A 6,260-nucleotide genomic window follows, 5' to 3' on the forward strand; every position below is an offset into this window, starting at 1 on the left:
CCGCAATGGTGCCCTCTATTGGCTGGTAGATATAAACATAAACTCATGTGCTGTGCCTCAAAATAAATATTTGATTATCTATTTAATTAACATATAGCTTTTAAACTAAATACTGTACCTTCCATCTGCACACCTCTAAATGCCCTGTGGAGGAATTACTTTTGAAAATATAAACATTTAGTTAAACTGTTCTATGTTCAACGTTTAACATGTCATAAGCTAAGACACACCATCTTACATTATGTCCCAACCCACTTCAGCATTGGCAATGTATAAATGTTGGTCACAGTGATACTAACCGCAGAGCAACGCTAGCTCCAACTACTGCTGAGCTAAAAGAAAAACAACAAAGAAAGTTGGAGCACCACTCACCTTCCAGGATATACTGGGAATACAGAACAGAATGGTTCAGCAGATTTTTGTCCTTGTCCTCATCATCTTCCTTGGTTGTCCAGCCAATCAGCATGCAGCTAATTTAATTTTCATGTTCTGGCCGTATGGGCAGCCTTTTAAACATTGTCTTCCCTTAGAACTTTAACATGGGGTTGTGTTTGGCGATTTATCAGGGCTCCTGGGCCATTGTGAGACCCAACAAAGTTTCCTATGCTATATAAAGGCTAAAGCGGTTTTCAATTGTACATTAAAAAACTATCAGTTTCAAATGATTAATTATCAATCCTACAAAGTCAATGGTTTATCAAAAACACAAGGTTCAAGGTTTATTCATTTGTGTAACACTTCACAGTTGTGTTAGCGACACTAAAGTGCTGAACAGGACAGAAGTAATCAACATAAAAACACAATCAATAGCACGAATAATTAGATTTAAACTTAGATATGAAAAACAACTAACAAAATAACACAACATACTAGTCAGTCTGGGCATTTTGGTCAGACTGTAATAAAAGTCAGCTCAAAGAGATGGCTCTTGAGTAAGGATTTCAAATGTTCTAGTCTGTGCATGATCCTTATTTGTAAGGGGAGGCTATTATAAATGTCACCACCAACACCAAAAATGTAGCATTTATGATCCATTCAAGGTCCAAGGTCTCTTTAGATGTACAATTGTTTAATACATTTATCTTGAGGAGTAGTTTAAGTTTGGGCCAATTATTATTTAGTTTTCTGGTTGTTGTTTTTTTTCTTTCGCTTCCATTAAATTGGAAACAACAACTTTCTGCGGCTGATTGAAAAGATGAAAGAAAATCTGAGAACCTGACATGTTTGAGGGTCTGCATTATTATGGTTAAAGCATGATTTAATGCACGTTGTCATGAAATTTTGGCATTTAGCCCTTAAAACATTTTAAAATAACTTGAATTTCAAGTGACTAACCATCAGAAATAAAAAAAAATATTAAAACCATGTTTGAATTGAAAGCCTCTTTCTATAGGCTATTTCCCAAAGGAACTCACCCGAGGGATTAATAAAGTTCTATCTTATCTTATCTCTTATCTTATAAAGCTGCATTTTCTCTGTCTGTTGTTTTTACGGGAGAAATCGAGTGTGTGAAGCTTTTTATGGTGGTGAAACCAGACATCTTCCACAAATGGAAGCAGAACTACTAAACGGCTGTTGTGAATACTAATGTTGAGGATGACCTAGACAGAGAGTTTGGCAAAGTCTGAAAAAAAAAATAAAAACGTATGACCCTAAATGCATCCAAGGAGAAAACAAGAAGAGTGAACAGAGGCTTTAAAATAGAGGACACCAAGTGCGCAGATGGAGGAGGAAGGCTTTATAGCTGTTACTGAGTGGGGATAATGAAACGGACTAATGAAATAAGATGATAGAGAAAGGAAAGACGAAGATATATTAATGCTGAACATGGTGTTTTTACAGTTCTGGTCCTTACATGTCGACCTGCGCCACACACAGGCCCTCCTCCTCCTTCTAATGTCACCAGAGACTCAGTTGAACCCTCGTTATTTATCACTACTGGACATGAGCTTCATTATAGAGCTAAACTGCGGTCCCTTTCCAAGTGAATCATCCACCAGCGCTCTGCTCGGCTAGGCAGAGGCAGCAGGATGGTAATTGTGGATCTGCCTGGTAAACGGGAGTCCCACGGTCACGTCCTCCACCCACAGCCTTGTGACATTCAGGCAGCTGCGATAAATGAGCTGCGGAGTCCCGTAGATGATGAAGGATTAAAGATCTTAATTCACCAGCATGGCAAGGGAGGGCGCCACAAAAAAGAGAGACATAAGTCCAATAACGCCCTGTGGATTTGCTCAACCCAGCTGTTATGTAATTTATTTGTTTTTAAACGCTGATTTCTTGTTTCTCTGACCTCAACAGCTGACATTATGAGTATTCCAACTGATGCAATCAGCAAAGGTGTTTAATTAAAACAGGATTAGGAACTTTCCCCAATGTGGAAAAAAGAAATTGAAAATGTTCTATTTTCAATTTTTATTGGGGGGGTGGGGGGGCAGAAGGGTTGTAATTTAAAGGTGCAATGAGTAAGGATTTTACATTGACATAACCGAAAAAATATACAATAACCAGTCTAATGTCTCAATTGTGATGCAAGGAAGGTGACATTGAAACAGATTTTCTTCTCAGCCAGCTGGTTGGTTGTCAGTGTTCTCCTTTTAAAAGGGCCAAAGAGCAACGTTGTCATTTTTTTACAATCTGTCCCACCTCCGTACTTCCTGGTTCCAGAGTGTGGCAATCACACCTTATAGCGTGACGACTGCAAATTAATTATCACCAATGAGGTGTGATGATTCCATATAAATATGAAATATCAACCTGATTGATCTTTGAAGTTTAATCATAAGATTATAGTTACTTTTACTTGTTCAGGGACCATAAACACACTTCGTATTACTTTGGACAGAGTAAGGTATATTGTTAAAAACGACTTTTATTCTTTTCTAAACTAATGAATATACATGACAAGATATGAATAATGAGATGTGATGTAGTGGATATGCAGTGATGGAATGTTATGTGTAGGTGGTGTGACGTAAGTTAGATGTTTATCAGAATCTTTGTATCTGAAAGAAATTGTTAAATCTGGGTGTAAAAGAATTTGTTGTCCGTTATAAACTAGAGAGTTGATTATTAATAAAACAGCATCAGAAGCAATCTGTTGTGTCTACAAACCCTGGCGGAGACCCCCAGCAGATCCGGACTGTCAGAAGTCAGGTGGACTTTATGGCACCTGAAGCCCGTAGATTAGCTCTGATACAACCCATCCAGTCTTGAGATGTCTCCAGATCACAACAGGAGCTGGAATGCTTGTTTGCGTCCAAAGTGGATGTGGCTCTTAGGGAGCCATCAGGCTGTGTCAGCTTGCAGCGTGCAAACAGGTTTTTGATTGTCTGTCAAAAGAGATTGTTTCAAGGATGCCTGTTCCGAATTGGCCAGTTCAGAACCCCGCTACAAACTGAATTACTCGGGAAGTAAGTTTTGTTTTATCAAACTACTTTGCAGAGCAGAAGGAAGGAGAGCGCTCTGGTTAAACGTTCCTGCTTTAAGAAAACCGTTAAATTGCATTGTTTATGTGCTACCTGGGAACTCTAAATATTTATTTAAAATTAAATCAAAGGAAATTGTAATGGTATTGAATGTTTATTAATTACTATTAAAAAAAATGAAAGTGATGGGGAAAAAGGTGGATCATACTTTTTTAACCCTGTCTGTTTAGCTTGACGTCTGTACGGACTGGGGGGGGGGGGGGGGGGGGGTACCGTTTACCCAGGGCCCACTGCAGGGAGGGGCCATAAGACAGCTTTGAATAAAAATGTTTTATTGTTGTTTTCCCCCCCAACTTACTTAATGTCTTAATAAACTTCCCTTTACCTGGATAAAGAGGTTAAGAAACAGAATTTCGCCTCAAAAATAATAACTGAATAATCTCTGAGGCATCTATCACCCCTTAAAAATGTGCAAAGTGGTTCAGTCCACACCAGCGGCCAGGGGCTGCACGGCCGCATGTACAGCTATGAGACATCGCAGATGCCGACAGCCAGAGCTGGAGGCAGGAGAGTCAGTCATGTCTTTTCCCAAGAAAGGGAAATCTGGCTTCCAGAAAAGAAAAGAAAAGAAAAGAAAAGAAAAGAAGGAGAAGGAGAAAAAGTTAATTGAACAGAAGCAAGTATTGACTAGGATTTTCAAGAAGGACGGTGAGCAGCAGCCAGCAGCAGCAGAACACAGTTTTAGCTGATATTAGCTAGCTCTCAGAAGCAGCATTCATGTTAGGTGTTCAGTGTTAAACGCCTTTAGTTTCACCATCAAAATCAAATATAAATTAATTAGTGTTATCAGTGAAAACACTAATATATATATATATATATATATATATATATATATATATATATATATATATATATATATATATATATTAATCAGTATTATTATCTCAGGCGGCCGCCGCCAATTAATTCGCGGACCTCGCAGTAAAAACAGGTTCACTCTGTGTGGATATTTCAGCTCCTTCCCAGTCATGGACCAGGACAAACTTGGTATCGATGGATTCGTGGTAATCTCAGGAATGAGAAGCTGCCACTGTTTTTCGTATAGCATGATGACACTGGTGTTAGACGATTGTTATTGACTTGGTTAGATATTTTAAGCCTATTTTAAATTTCTTTATATTTGATCTTGAAAACGGACAATCTTATAATTTGGCTGATAATGCAGGGATTATAAAATTTAGAGTACATTACATTCACAGAGAGAACCTGGTTTATGTCATGTCATATGTATTTAATATATCAATACATATCAGCAAAGCTTAACATCATGAACCATGACAGGCATGACTGAAGAGCAGATGAAGATATCATGCCAGGCACTGATGAGAAAACATTACAAGGATCTCACAGCTGAATTTGAGAATGAGATGCTACACCTGAGAACAATATATGGTGCCACATTTCCACACATTCGGTCTCCTCTTGTGCTGCTTAATGCCATCTACAGGATGCAATTACAGAGCATTTTTGGAGAAGTTTGTATTGGACTGAGGATATTTTGCACAATACCTGTGACTGTTGCTGGGGGTGAACGGGCTTTTAGCAAACTGAAACTGGTGAAAAATTATTTGAGATCAACAATGTCCCAGGATAGACTGAACACCCTAGCTCTTCTTTCTATTGAAAGCCAATTAGCCAAAAGATTGGACTTTAAAGATCTCATAAGTGATTTTGCTAACATGAAGACCTGTCAGTGGGCATTTACTGGAAAATAAATTCCAGGATTTTTGTTTGAACACATTGTTGGCAAATAAAAATAATTATATGTGAAGTCTGGGCATTTCACTTTTACTATGCTGGCATTTGTATTTGCTCAATATAGAGGTTAAACTGAGATCATATTTATTATCTTGTCTTATAGCATGACAAAAAATGTGTAAGAGAGGTATTAAGTAATTGAGCATGGGGGCCCACCTAGAAGACTTGTACCTAGGGCCCAGAATTTGGTGCTACGCCCCTGTATATATATATATATATATATATATATATATATATATGTGTGTGTGTGTGTGTGTGTGTGTGTGTGTGTGTGTGTGTGTGTATGAGAGAGAGAGAGAGAGAGAGAGAGAGCCATGCCCTGATGGGGGGGCTGGGGGGTGCGTCGACATGGTTGGGACATAGAAGGGAGTGCGCGGCTAAATAAGTTTGGGAACCGCTGCTCTAGAGTGTTCTACCTCACTGCCTAGAGACTTTTTTGGAGTCTATTTTTTGAAGTCCCACAAAAAGCCACACACTGAGCAGAATGTTCCAGCAGGTCCTTCCCAAATTGCATTGTGTTGTGTTTTTGTCAGGTACAGGTCCGCTCGATACTGTTCAAACTCCAGGGGCTACCTAGCATAGAAACCTAGACTTTCATTCGCCAAAGCAAAATTATTTTGCTCTGCATGTCGGTCTAGCCATGCTCCATTGGAACTTCAGCAGGCCTACCGTTGGCCTGAGCACTGTTGTGCCAGTCACAGCACTCTGTCAGTTTGGTGGACCATTCACAGTGCTCTATTGGTTTGGTGGGCAGGATGATGCGACAGAGCAGAATAAGATAGCGACGGCTCATTTGAATCAATTTTGGACTATTTAGACTTGGGCTTTTCTTTGAGTGATGAGCAGATAGAGGTATTTAGGTTCTTTGTTTAGAAAAAGGATGTATTTGTGCCTTCTTTGATGGTGCATGGCGGTTGTCCTTTGTTGTCCAATAGCATGTAGAGACAGGTTGAAAGACAACTATGGAAATTCCTATTGGTCATGACCAGACTATATTCACATATACAGGATGGC

This window comes from Nothobranchius furzeri, chromosome 6 (assembly GCF_043380555.1).
Source record: "Nothobranchius furzeri strain GRZ-AD chromosome 6, NfurGRZ-RIMD1, whole genome shotgun sequence".
NCBI classification, from domain to species: Eukaryota; Metazoa; Chordata; class Actinopteri; order Cyprinodontiformes; family Nothobranchiidae; genus Nothobranchius; species Nothobranchius furzeri.